This window comes from Glycine max, chromosome 20 (assembly GCF_000004515.6).
Source record: "Glycine max cultivar Williams 82 chromosome 20, Glycine_max_v4.0, whole genome shotgun sequence".
Lineage (NCBI taxonomy): Eukaryota > Viridiplantae > Streptophyta > Magnoliopsida > Fabales > Fabaceae > Glycine > Glycine max.
Window position 1 is genome coordinate 13,626,999 of NC_038256.2, and position 14,590 is coordinate 13,641,588.

The 14,590-nt window shown below is 39.5% G+C and overlaps 1 non-coding gene across 1 annotated transcript; it reads left to right on the forward strand.

Moving 5' to 3' along the window:
• Positions 1-8,519: 8,519 nt before the first annotated feature.
• On the forward strand, positions 8,520-8,626 carry LOC113000871 (small nucleolar RNA R71). Its single transcript, XR_003266192.1, has one exon. It is a non-coding gene; the product is annotated as a small nucleolar RNA R71 (small nucleolar RNA).
• The last annotated feature ends 5,964 nt before the right edge of the window (positions 8,627-14,590 follow it).

The following is a 14,590-nucleotide window of genomic DNA, read 5'->3' on the forward strand; positions in this document are numbered from 1 at the left end:
CTTCACGGAAACAATTTTTCCAAGCAAATTCGAAAGAGAGAGAAGTGCCTAAGGGGCTGAACCCTTTTCTTCTTCACTTCCTCCCCTATTTATAGCAAAATAGGGGAGATGCTTGCCGCCCAGCTCGCCCAGGCGAGCCAGGTTGCTTCCTCCAGAAGCAACAGCCTTCTGGAGGAATATTCTGGAGGGCCCAAGTGGGCCTGGGTGCTATTTGCACCCCCCATTTTTACTAAGTACACCCCCCTCTGCTTTTTTTTGTGATTCTTTTTTCGTAAAGTTACGGAAACTTACGAATTTCGTAACGATACTTGTTTTCTTTCCGTAATGTTTACGGAACCTTGCAGATTACATAATCATCCCCTTTTTGACTTACGGAATGTTACGGAACCTCACTAATTATGCAACGATGCTTCCATTTGATTTCCGGTGTGTCACGGAAACTTTACGGATTGTGCATCAATATTTTCTTTTGTTTTTTTTTTTTTCGGCATGTCCCGGAATTTCACAAATTGCCTAATGATGGGTGCCAAGCACCTTACAAGGACCAAAGAAAAGTCGCATGTCATCAAGCAAAGGTCCCCGGACGAAATTAGGGTATGACATTATTCATGCCAAAACATGCGCCCACCAAGTGCTCGGTGAAATGCCTCAATGACATATGGGCATGGTTTTGTAAGCTTGGGATTGTGGGACTGACTTATATGTACGAGGACAGCACGTAAAGGATAAAATAAGTGCCGGAATGTGATTCTAGGCCTAGGAACCCAAGCTTTTAATTTCAATACAAAGGAGCATGACTTACGCCTAGGAATCTAAGTTTTGGTTTTGAATGTAAAAAGGCATGAATATTAGGACATGTTTGAGAGGTTTTTATTAGAATTTAAATTTGGCTGCCCCATGAGGAATACCTTGCACCTAGGTAGCATGGAAAATACCTTTCAACGGTATGTATATATGTGAATATATATAGCATGGAAATGCCTTGCAAAGTGTGTGAATATATGGCATAAAAATACCTTGCAAAGTGTGAATGTATAGCAAATAATGCCTTTCAAAATATGTATATTTGTGGATAGGTAGCATAAGGAGCCTTTCAAAAAATGTACCCATGTGAAAAATGGCACGAGAATGCTTCCCAAATGAATATATGATGTGGAATTGCCTTTCAAGTGTAGATAGATGACATGAAAGTTCCTTCTCAAATAAATGCAAGTGTGTCCATGACATGAGTTTGGCTCTCCAATGTGCATATATAAACAAATATGAAACAACAAAAATGTATATGTTAATAAAATACTCCAAATGTGCGTAGGTAGTTTGTGGTAGCAAAATACTTAGGATATGAACATGTGTAATTTTGACACAATACCTTGAGCATGCGTATATGTATGCTTTTAAAAAAAATGTATATGTGTGGTAACTAGAATGTTTTGAATATCCTTGTATGTTGATATAAATAGTAGGATATTTTACGCATATGCACGTTCATAAATGTTTTACATTAAGGAAATGTGTGCACAAGTTTGTTCTAAATCGGAAAGATTAGCATGTTGTTTTTGCTTTAAAATAAGCGTTTTCTTGTAAACTAACTTTCCAAATGTTTGTCCCCGCAGGAAATGGCTCCGAGAAAGCTTTCCGCGAAAAGATCTAGGACGGGCGCCGCGGCTGAAGGGACCAGTGCCGCCCCTGAGTTTGATAGCCACCGTTTCAGGAGCGCCGAGCACCAGCAGCGTTTCGAGGCCATCAATGGTCATTCCACCGAGAGAGACGCGTCCAGCTCAGGGACGATAAGTACACCAACTTTCAGGAAGAGATAGCTCACCGACGCTGGACGTCGCTGGTCACTCCCATGGCTAAGTTTGACCCAGATATAGTCCTAGAATTTTATGCTAATGCTTGGCCCACAGAAGAGGGAGTGCGGGCCGGGACATGCGATCATGGGTGAGGGGTCAGTGGATTCCCTTTGATGCAGACGCCCTCAGCCAATTCCTGGGTGACCCGCTGGTGTTAGAAGAAGGCCAGGAGTGTGAGTTTAGTCAGATAAGGAACAGGGCCGACGGGTTTGACGAAGAGGCCATTGCCCAGCTATTATGTATACCGGGTCAGGATTTTACCCGGACCGCTGCTGGGAGGCGGGTGCGGATCATGCGCACCAGTATAACCACCTTGACACAGATGTGGATGACGTTGCTGCTCAGCAATGTCCTACCCAGTGATCATAACTCCGACCTTCCTCTGCCGAAGTGTCAGCTGGTGTATGCCATCCTAACACGGATGAGCGTCCATGTGGCTTAGTTGATTGCTGACGCCATCTATTTATTTGCAGGTATGCCACCCACCAGGCACCCTCTAGACCCGGATAAGTCTAACAGGGCCCTGGGGTTTCCAGAGTTGATCACGGGCCTCTGCCAGTTATTCGGGGTTCCCGTCACACCTAGTAAGGTGATCCGGCCGCCGATCACCCGAGCCTTCATTGAGAAGTATTGCACGCCTAGGCAGGTGCAGGGTGATGCACCACAGGCCGCAGATGCACCGCCGCCACCTCATCAGGCTGATCCCGCTGGGTCATTAGGCATGGAGTGGTATCTACAGCACTTGGTTCGCCAACAGGCGGCCAACCACCGGGGGCAGGTGCAAATACATGAATGTCTCTACCAGCTCAGCCTCAGTCAGCAGGGCTGCCCTACTCTAGATCAGTTTAGGGCTGAGGTCGCATGGCCCGGAGATTGGCCTGAGGACCAGACGGAGGAGGCACCTACAGGAGCTCCCGACGATGCAGAGGACGCCCGCATGGATGAGGAGATGACAGAATTGCTTGGCTTCTTGGGAGGAAGCGGAGCCACGTGACCGAGGTCACCCCACTTTTTGACATTACTGTTTTTTTTATTAGTTTGCTATTGATGTTTTTCTGTTATTATCTATATTTCTGTTGACATTACTATTTTTTGTTTTTGTTCATATGGTTACTAACATTACTATCATTATTGTTCGTTTCTGTTAGAAATTTTTGGCGTTATGGCTCTCAGTTATTTCGTCACCGTTTTTGCAACTTACCATTTTCGTGCATTTCTCGTTCACCTTGTGGTTAGACGTAAGTAGGTAGTGTGCGCCCTCGTCCGCACGACCTTTTCAGAGAGAAAAATAGAAAAAAAAAAGAAAGAAGAGAGAGGAAATGATCAAATGATAAATAACTTAAAAAAGAAAAAAAGGAAAATAGAGCAAGTAAGGAAAGAAAAAGAAGGAAGAAAAAAAGAAAATAATAAGAATAAAAATTTGTCTAGCTAAAAAACAACATGCTTGTGAAAAGAGATAATTTCCAACTTTTAAGAAAAACATAAAATTTCCAAATCATCATTGTTGCATTTGTGTCATGGAAATAATGTGGGACATCCCCTTTTATCCTTGAACTGAACCAACACCCTAGCATATATCATGTCCATCCATTCTACAAGCCTTGAGCCAAAGTCCCAACTCACCATAAACCTTGCCCTCAAAAGAAAACAAAAAAAGAAAAAGAAAAGAAGAGAAAAGGAGAAAAGGAGAAAATTTCCGATCAAAAGAATCAGAAGAAAGCAAAAAGAGAAAATTCCCAATCAAGGAAAATGAGAGAAAACAAAAAGAGAGAAAATTCCCGATCAAACATTGGAAGAAAAAGAAATGTGCAGAAAAGTCTTAGGACCAGACAATATCTAAACAATACAGATTTGTCACCAAGTAAACAAGAAAAGAAAGGAAACCACGACCTAAAGTGATTCTCTCTCTTTGATTGCCAACCAAAATCCTGTGTGTCAGCAACTTTTTCACCTCGCACTAAACAAAAACAAAAAAAGGAAAAGGCCAAATACACTCAAAGCCAAATTTCCCACCAAGAAAACAAACCATTCCCAAGAAAAAGTCCTAGTGATCCATGATCACGCATGTAATCTTTGATTTGATAGGAAATGATTTTCAAAATCAAGTCATGACATATCTATGGTTCGGAATTAGGACGAAACCATTTGGTCCGGCACTTTTAAACTTTCTTTTTCTATCTATAAGACTCAAAGCATGATAGCATGTAGAAACTAACGTCGTCTTCTGCACCTTTTGTCATCCAGAGGCGGCGAGCCCGATGACACGCGGGAACCATTTGGTCCCGCACTTTTAAACTTTCTTTTGCTATCTATAAAACTCAAAGCATGATAGCACGCAGAGACTAACATCGTCTTCTGCGCCTTTTGTGATCCAGAGGCGGCGGGCCCGATGACATGCGGTTATCCGCACGCTCGATGAGTGATAAACGCGCAAAGACAAATTATGCGCCCTTTATCATTCAGGAGCAGCGAGTCGAGTGGTAAACGCGCATAGACAAATTCTGCGCCCTTTGCCATTCAGATTTCGCAAATTGGGTGATAAACGCGCATAGACGAATTCTGCGCCCTTTATCATTCAGGAACAACAAGTTGGGTGGTAAACGCACAGAGACAGATTTTGCGCCCTTTGTCATTCAGATTTCGCAAGTCGAGTGATAAATGCGCAGAGACAGATTTTGCGCCCTTTTTCATTCAGGGACAATAAGTCGAGAGGTGGGCGGAGACAAATTATGGTCATTCCGTGCACCTTTTCGCCATCCAGAGGCGATTGTGTCCGATGGCACGCAGAGACAAATTATGGTCATTCTATGTCTTGCCGCCCAGGCTCGATGATGTCCAGCAACACGCAGAGACAAATTATGGTCATTCTGCGTCTTGTATGAACCAAGAGGAACAAATTTGACAGTATCAGCATGATGTGTCGGTACTGATCATTTTCAAATTTTTGCAGGTTCCGCTGGCAGGGAGGTTCACTGGCTGAATGGTGTTTCGCTCGAACGAAATTAGTGTCTTATCTTTACTTCCCTTTTATCTCCAATAAAAGACAAGTAAAGAGGGGCAACTGTCATATCCTAATTTCATCCGGGGACCATCCGTTGTTGGGATGCGACCCTCGTTTGACCACTTCAAGGTATTTGGCACCCATCGTTAGGCAATTTGTGAAGTTTCGAGACATGCCGGAAGTCAAAAGAAAAGCGTTGTAGCACAATCCGTGAAGTTCCGTGACATGCTGGAAATTAAAAGGAAGTGTTAGTGCGCAATCCGTAAACTTCCGTAACGTTGTGGAAGGCAAAAAAGGGATGATTACGTAATTCGTAAGATTCCGCAACATTACGGAAAGAAAACAAGTATCGTTACGAAATTAGTAAGTTTCCATAACTTTACGGAAAAAGAATCACCAAAAAATGGTAGGGGTGTATTTAGTAAAAATGGGGGTTCAGATAGCAACCAGGCCCACTTGGGCCTTCCAGGATGTTCCTCCAGAAGGCAGTTGCTTCTGGAGGAAGCAACCTAGCTCGCCTGGGCGAGCTGGGTGGCAAGTATCTCCTTCCTTTTCCTATAAATAGGGGAAGGAGGGAAGAACAAAAATGTTCAATCCTCCTGGTATCTGAGAATCACTTAAAAATTAGTGAGAAAAATTGTTTCCGTGAAGAAAATCCCAGCCGAGGCGATTCCATAACGTTTTCGTGGGTGATTTCACGAAGATTTTCAACCGTTCTTCGACGTTCTTTGTTCGTTCTTCGGTCTTCAACCGGTAAGTTCCCCAAATCGAACTTTTCAATTCATTCTATGTACCCTTAGTGATCCCCATTTGTTTCGTGTACTTTTATTTTCATTTCATTTACTTTTCGTACCCCCTTTTGACGTGCTTTAGTCATTTACTTAAGTCATTTTCTCGCCTAATCAAAAAATAAAATAAATTTCCACCGATCATTTGAATTGTAACATCCGTTAATTTCTGTTAAAATGAAATCCGACCGTTCGGTCATGCCGTAACCACGTTGGAAACCAAAAAGAGGTAAAATAATAATATAATAATAAAAAATATCTTTTTGTAAAATGAATCAAAAAAATCAATCGGACGTTTCTTTGGGATTTCTCTTTCTTAAATCGAATCAACTAATAACCAAAGTGAAACTAAGGCTAAAATCAATTCATAAACCAAACTTTTGTCATCGCCTAAAAAAGCCATTTTCAAAGGTCCAACACCTTGAAATGGTCTTTTCCGCTTTTATTGGGTTAAGTGTAGATTTCTAAAAAGCCTAAAATCAATATGTAAATTTGTTACCTCTTTCAAAAATAAAGAAATCATTAATGGTCCAATGCCTTAATGTTTTTCTCACTTTTCAAAAGAATCGAAAGATTGTCTAATGGTCCAACGCCTTAAATGACCTTTCATTCAATAAAAACATATCTTGCAAAAAAGGATAAAAAAATAACTTAACCAAAATGCTTTGTTCACAAAAGAACTACGTAGGTCTTATTTTCTCATCATAATTGAGGAATAAGTAGGAGCAAAGGGAAACGCCCTTGTCAACCACAAAAAAATAAAAACATAAAAAGGCATAAAAAAGACATAAGAACCTAAAAAGGGAAAAGAATATAAATTGAAGTCATATTTGCATATTTGATTAAAGGCTGCCGTCTTTTGTGACGAACGCGTGGGGTGCTAATACCTTCCTCGTGCGTAAATACAACTCCCGAACCTTTCACTTAGAATTCGTAGATCACGTCTTTTCCGATTTTTCCGAGGTTTTCCTCAAATAAACGTTGGTGGTGACTCCGCGCGTATTCCCTTCATGGAAGACGCATCCCGCGAGTCACGAGTCGCCCTCCTGCCGAAGGGTAGGTTGCGACACCTACCATGAAGAACATTGTCAAAATCAAACATATAATCATCAATAATCTGATCAATTATCTCAGCACGAAAAATAGAATGATCCTCAGATGGATGTTTCATGGCATCAAGAATGTTAAAATGAACAACAATATCACCAAATTCCATAGACAATGTGCCAACATAAACATCTATCTAGGTTCGGGCTGTTTTCATAATTGGCCTGCCTAAAATAATTAGAACTTTACCATGGGAAAATCCCTCTTCCATATTAACCTGAACTAGCACATGGGAAAATAATTAGAACTTCACCAACCTGAACTAGCACATCCTCTATGAAACCTGCGAGGTAAGCAACACTTCTATTTGCCAAATGAATCACTACATCCATACATTGCAAAGGTCCAAGAGATAAAGAATTGAAAATGGACAAAGGCATGACACTAACTGATGCTCCTAGATCTAGCATGGCATTCTCAAATTTACTGTTCCCAATAATGCAAGGTATACAAAAAGTACCTGGGTCCTTACATTTCTCAGGAATGTGAGGAACAGATTTAGCTATGAATGCTGACACGTTTCTGCCCATGCTAATCCTTTCATTGCCCTTGAACTTCCTTTTGTGGGTGCACAACTCCTTTAGAAACTGGGCATATCTTGGAATCTTCTAGATGGCATCTAGCAGAGGTATGTTCACCTCTACTTTCCTGAAGGTCTCCAAGATCTTCTTTTCCGCTTCTTCCATCTTTTTGTTTGGAATTGCTCTAGGTGGGAATGGAAGAGGGATAGAAGGCCGTTGTAAGTCAGAATTACTAGAAGAAGGTCCACCTGCATGAAAATTTTTGTTAGGAAGCTTTCTCTATTGTGCAACTATCTCATCCTCTTTTTCAGGTGTAGAATGAAACTTGACAGGTTTAGGTGCAGGTGCTGCTACTGGTCGAGGCACTTGAATTTGGTTGCTAGACCTCAAGGTGATAGCACTCACATTTTTCAAATTCTGCACAGTTTGTGAAGGCAATTTGTCAAAATTTTGGGACTGAGCTTGGTTCAACAGAGTAGCCATCTGCCCCATCTGATTTGTCAGACTCTGAATGGAGGCTTTTGTCTCTTGCTGAAATTGCATATTCTGGATGGTCATTTGCCTCACTAACTCTTCTAAGGAAGGTTGAGGAGGAGCCTCAGTTGCTTGTTGTCTTTTTTGTGACCGCTGTTGTTGTTGTTGCTGTATTGAAGGAGGAACATATGGCTTGCTTGGACCAGCAGCATTCTGGAAATGAGGGACAGGCTGTTGTTGTAGTGGAGGACTTGCCCATCTCAGATTTGGATGATTTCTCCAACATGGATTGTATCTGTTGCTTGAAAGATCATAATTATTCTACTGTTGTTGGTTTTGCTATTGAGGGGGTCTATTATAAATGTTTGCAGCATAAGCTTCAGGTTGCTCATTGACTCCAGATTGTTGCAAAGAAGGACAAAGATCTGTATGGTGATTTGCAGAAGAACATAGATCACAAACTCTTGCAACAGGTGCAGATTTCAGATTCATGGCAAGCTGAGTTACTAGGTTGACCAAGGCATCAAGTTTTCCTTCAAGCTTTTTATTTTCAGTAGATGAAGATGAATCCGTGGCCACCTCATGGACTCCTCTAAGGACAATAGCATCATTTCTTGCACTGAATTGTTTGGAGTTGGAAGTCATCTTCTCAATCAAATTCCTAGCTTCAACAGGGGTCATATCACCAAGAGCTCCACCACTGGCAGCATCAATCATACTCCTCTTCATGTTGCTAAGTCCCTCATAGAAATATTGGAGAAGGAGTTGCTCAGAAATTTGGTGGTGAGGACAACTTGCACACAATTCCTTGAATCTTTCCCAGTACTCATACAAGCTTTCTCCACTAAGTTGCTTGATGCCTGAAATGTCTTTTCTGATGGCAGTGGTCCTATATGCAGGGAAGAATTTCTCCAAGAACACCCTTTCAAGGTCATCCCAGCTGAAAATAGACCTGGGAGCAAGGTAGTATAGCCAATCTTTTGCCACTCCCTCCAGAGAATGAGGGAAAGCCTTTAGAAAGATATGATCTTCTTGGACATCAAGGGGCTTCATGGTGGAACAAACAATATGAAACTCCTTAAGATGCTTATAAGGATCTTCACCTGCAAGACCATGAAACTTGGGCAGCAAATGTATTAGTCCAGCCTTGAGAACATATGGAACACCCTTATCAGAATATTGAATGCACAAGCTTTCATAAGTGAAATCAAGTGCAGCCATCTCCCTACGAGTCCTCTCACAAGGTGTAGGTTGAGCCATGTTCTCAGTATGAAAATTAGTAGTCGAATGCTAAAAATCAGAATATTCAAAATCACCAGCAACAAAATACTCAAAATGCTCAAAATGCACAGAATGACCAGGATGCACACTATGCCTAACTAATCTATGAAAGGTTCTATCTATTTCAAGATCAAAGGGTTGTAAATCACCTGGATTGACCCTAGTCATGCACTATATGTAGCAAATAATGTGTTTCTCAGCAAGCACCTAACAAGGGGGTAAAACTACAGCTATACTCAAACGATATCAAAATAAGATGAAATTTTGTGAGGAACACCCTAAAATCATGAAAAGATAGCACAAAAATTTTCAAACAAAAATTCAAAGTCTAACTATGAAAACTACCTAAGAAAAGTTTAGAAAAATAGGACAATAGTACTTGAAAAATAAAAAAAAATCTTAGTAAACGGCTGATTTTTGGAGTTTGGGAGTCCCCAAGCCGGTTGCCACAGTATGGGAAATTTTTTTCTACCCCAAATGCATATATAATAATAGTTATTCTAATACCCGAAGCAAAAGTTATGGTCGTTTTAAGTTTTGCTAAAAACAAGTTCCAAAATTTTTTTGTCTCTCAAATAATGCCACACCAAGTGCTCCTGGTATTTTTCACACAAAATATGGATCAAAAGAAGCTACCACACAAAAAATCAGCCAAAAATAACAACTCTAACTATCAAAACAAAAATTGCTAATTAAATTTCAAAATTCATCGCTAATCATTGTTCAACACTGTTCACAGCAAAACAAAAGGCTGAATCAGTCGCTGAATTAGTCGCTAAACAGGGAATGCAACTGAAATGCAAATCAGAACGCTACACAAAATAAGATAACTAAACACTATTATGAACCTTTGGCCCACTGCTCCCCGGCAACGACGCCAAATTTGATCGAGGCCGTACCCGAATCAAATAAACATTAAAAATGCAGTATCTAGGAAGTGATCCTAGGTCGTCTCCCAACGAGCAATGGTCAACCAAACGTTCATAACAGATAGTAATAAAACAATAATGAATTGGGGGGGGGGGGTTGTTTGTTTTTGTAATTTAAATAGCAAGCAAATTTTAATTATAAAATATCAGAATTAAAAACACGTTGTTTCCCATTGATTCACAAGCAAGTCTCTTATCCTTGGTTACGAGGATTTATCCTTTATCAGTTCAACCACTTAATCCAACCCTAAATTAAATTACTAAGCGAAATTTAACATAAGGCATTCATTATGTGATTAAGCAACACATACACCAATTAATCATGAACAAAATTGATCATTAAGCATGAACATAAATTAAGCACAGAGTTAATCAAGCACTAAGCATGCATGGAATAATAGCAAAAAATACAGAGTAATTGGTGAAGAGGAAAAACTGATCAGAATTCAATAGTAATAATAAAACCTCAAAGAGAGTTGTGCTTGATCCTCAAGACAAAACAACGCTGGAGACTTAGCCTTCCATTAATCAATAGAAAATGAAATTGTAGTCGAAAACAAAGAAAACTAGAATTATTCTCCAAAACGAAAAAAGCTAAAAACCAAAGAGAGAGAGTCAAACCAAAAAGAGAGCTAAAACTAGAACCTCGGTGCTGTTATATAGTTCTCATTCCCAAAGCTTACAAATTTGTTTTAAGTCCAAGCCCATAAATAAAATAAAATCTAGATAAGATAAGATAAGATAAAATCTAGATGAAATAATATCTAGACGAAATAAAATCTGGATAAGATAAGATAAGATAAAATCAAGATGAAATAATATCTAGATGAAATAAAATCTACATAAGATAAGACAAGATCTAGATGAAATAATATCTAGATGAGATAAAATCTAGATATGATAAGATTTGGTAGAATAAAATTGTCTGCTCTTTTCAAGTCCAAGCCCAATTTCGGATTCAAGCCCAATTACTTATAATTCTCCTGAAATTAAATTAAAAACACAAAATTAATCCAATAATTAAAACTGGATTAATTTGACAATTAAGACTAATCAGTAATTAAAATGGTGACGAAAAGGGTTAAGAAATATGAAAAAATGATGACACATCAGTCACCTTCACCTTGGGCAAGACAAAAATTCCGTAGTTGGACTTGAAGAATTTCCATGTTAAGCTATAACAATCAGAGAAAGATATTTATGGAGCAACAAGCACATAATAGGGAGATATTTATGGAGCACCAAGCACATAATAAGCTTATTTCAAATTTCTCAAATCAGGAGGTCCTTACTCCCTACAGTTAAAACATAATATGGTGTTGTAGTGTGTTGTATTACAACATCATATCTTCATAAAACCTCAAGCATGAATCCTTATTAACACTAATCATGATCAAGTTATGACCCAAATATCCCTCGGGTTAAAACTTACTTAGCTTTAAGCTTCTTACAAGTACATGTTTTTAGGAAAAACAAATCAAACAAGATAACTTGTACTGAATATTGTTTGCACTTAATTGTTGAAATAGATTGGATTTTTTTAAACCAAGTGGATTGAGTGCTACGTCCTGGTGGGTATTGGATTCTATCTGGGCTACCAATCATTTGGAAGAAATACTGGAAAGGGTGGCAAAGAAAAGACGGTAGTCAAAATCCTTAATTCTAAAAAATGGACCAGAAGCACAAAAAAAAAAACCCAACAAAACTAAAGTATTATTGAAAAATCCAAACCTACATTGCACGATTCACAACAAGGTTTAAAGTATTGAAATCGAAGAAGCTTTAAAAGATAGTTAAACAAAAGAATGTGAGTGTAACTGCCATTACACTCACATAAGCCATTTTTCTTCTCTCGCTTAGCGAGCCTCTCCACTAAGAGAGCCTGAGAGACATTTGGTTTCTTGAAGATGCTCGCTTAGTGGCACCGTGCATTTAGCCAAAATTTGAAATTCAAATTTCAAATTTTTTTATTTTTTTAGTTTTTGAACACACAAAGGGCTTTGCTTAGCGCGCAGATGGACCGCTTAGCGAGTTTTGCAGATCAAAATACCTGCAACTTTCGCTAAGCCTGGTTCTGGGCCGGCTTAGCTAAAACAATGCATCTTGATTACAGAGGGGTAGGCGCTTAGTGGTTGATAGATCACTTAGTGATGACATTGCCGCAAGGATTTGGGCTTAGCTGGCATGAGTGGCGCTTAGCTCGACGAAACCTAGTTTCGGCCTCAAAGAATTGAGCTTAACGGCAACATGTCGCACTTAGCCAGTGAATACGATGCACTTAGCGAGCAAGCCATTGCTTAGCCGAATTCAAATCGAATTGAAATAGGCTTAGCTCAGCCTTGGCCAGCTTAGCGGACCAAATCAGTCTGAGATGCAAGGGTTGAGCGCTAAGCGCTAGAGACTCTCAGCTTAGCACATGACCAAAGATACGCTTAGCGTGAGGCTTGTGCTTAGCAAAAGGACTGCTTTTTAGAAAAAAGATTCTAAGTTATAACTCTGTCCTTTTCTCAAGAAGTTTGAAACCCTTATATTATCATTTAAAAACAATATGATATATCCCAATGTAATGATTATGAAACAAGTTTGACATGATACAATGCATAAAATAAAACAAACTAACATAAATTGGAACTGGGTTGCCTCCCAGGAAGCGCTTCTTTAATGTCACTAGCTTGACGCTTTTACCTCAATGGTTGATCAAATGTACAATGTTGCGTGCCTGTGTAAATTCTTCACCATGGTACAGTTTCAACCTCTGGCCATTTACTACCCATGTTCTGTCAAGATTCTGAGATTGTGGGTCGTATAGCTCTATTGCACCATAAGATCAAACTTTCTTAATAACAAAGGGTCCAGACCATTTGGATTTCAACTTACCAGAAAATAATTTCAATCTTGAATTAAAAAGTAGTACCCGTTGTCCTGGTTTAAAGTCTTCCTTCAACAGTTTTTTATCATGATAGGTCTTGACTTTTTCTTTGTAAAGTCTTGAAGATTCATAAGCTATTAATCGCATTTCTTCCAGCTCCAACAATTGGATCTTTCTGTGCTCCCTGGATGCCTTCTCATCAAAGTTCAGAAATTTCAAAGCCCAATATGCCTTGTGTTCCATTTCAACTGGAAAATGACATGATTTTCCATACACCAGTTGAAAAGGAGACAGACCAATTGGAGTTTTGTATGCAGTTCTTTATGCCCATAGTGCATCTTCCAATTTGGCTGACCAATCTTTTCTGGTTGACGCCACTGTTTTCTCTAGTATTTTCTTTAATTCTCTGTTGGATACTTCAACTTGCCCATTAGTTTAAGGGTGGTAGGGGGATGCCACTCTATGATTTACATGATATTGACTCAACACCTTTTGAAGTTGAGTATTACAAAAATGTGAACCACCATCACTGATTGAGATTCGAGGTACCCCAAATCGAGCAAAAATATTCTTCTTGATAAACTTCACCACAGTCTTAGCATCATTTCTTGAAGTGGCCATAGCTTCCACCCATTTAGACACGTAATCAACAGCTACCAAAATGTATTCATTTCCTGCAAATGAAGGAAATGGACCCATGAAATCAATATCCCAACAATCAAAAACTTCAACTTCTATAATGTTTTGCAGAGGCATCTCATTCCTTCGAGAAATTCCTCCCATTTTTTGACATTGGTCACACTTTAAGACATGGTGATGGGCGTCTTTAAAGAGTGTTGGCCAGAAAAATCCTGACTGTAAAACCTTAGCTGCTGTTTTGTCTCCGCCATAATGCCCGCCACATGGTGAATTGTGACAATGCCACAATATGCCCTTGGCCTCCTCTCTTGTCACACATCTTCGAAGAAGATTAGCTGCACCTAGTTTGAACAAGTGTGGATCATCCCAAATATAATGTCGGGCATCATGAAAGAATTTCTTTCTCTGCTGCCAATTGAGGTCTTTGGGAATGACACCTATTGCCTTGAAATTAGCCATATCAGTAAACCAGGGTCTCCCTGCAATCAAAAACAAAGATTCATTGGGAAATTTATCTTTTATTTCAGCCTCCTTTGAAGTGACCTCTTCATTTACCAATCTGGATAGGTGGCCTGCTACCACATTTTCAGAACCTTTCTTCTCCTTAATGACTAAATCAAATTCTTGAAGCAACAATATCCATCTGATCAATTGTGGCTTGGAATCAGCTTTGCGCAACAAATATTTAATTGTTGGATTATCAGTGTAAATCACTATCTTTGATCCCACCAGATAAGATCAAAATTTCTCAAGTGCATAAACGATTGCCAGCAATTCTTTCTCAATGGTGGCATAGTTAATCTGAGCATCATTCAAAACTTTGCTAGCACAATAGATAGTATGAAACATTATGCCCTTCCGCTGCCCCAGCACAGCGCCTACTGCATAATCACTTGCATCACACATCAATTCAAACTCTTGTCCCCAGTCTAGTGCTGTAATCACAGGAGTAGATACCAACTTGGCTTTGAGAGTGTTAAAGGCTTCTAAACATTCTTCATTAAACACAAACACAACATCCTTGATTAGCAGATTACTTAGGGGTTTAGCAATTTTGGAGAAGTCTTTAATGAATCGCCGATAGAATCCAACATGACCTAAAAAACTCAGTATGCCTTTCACATTAAC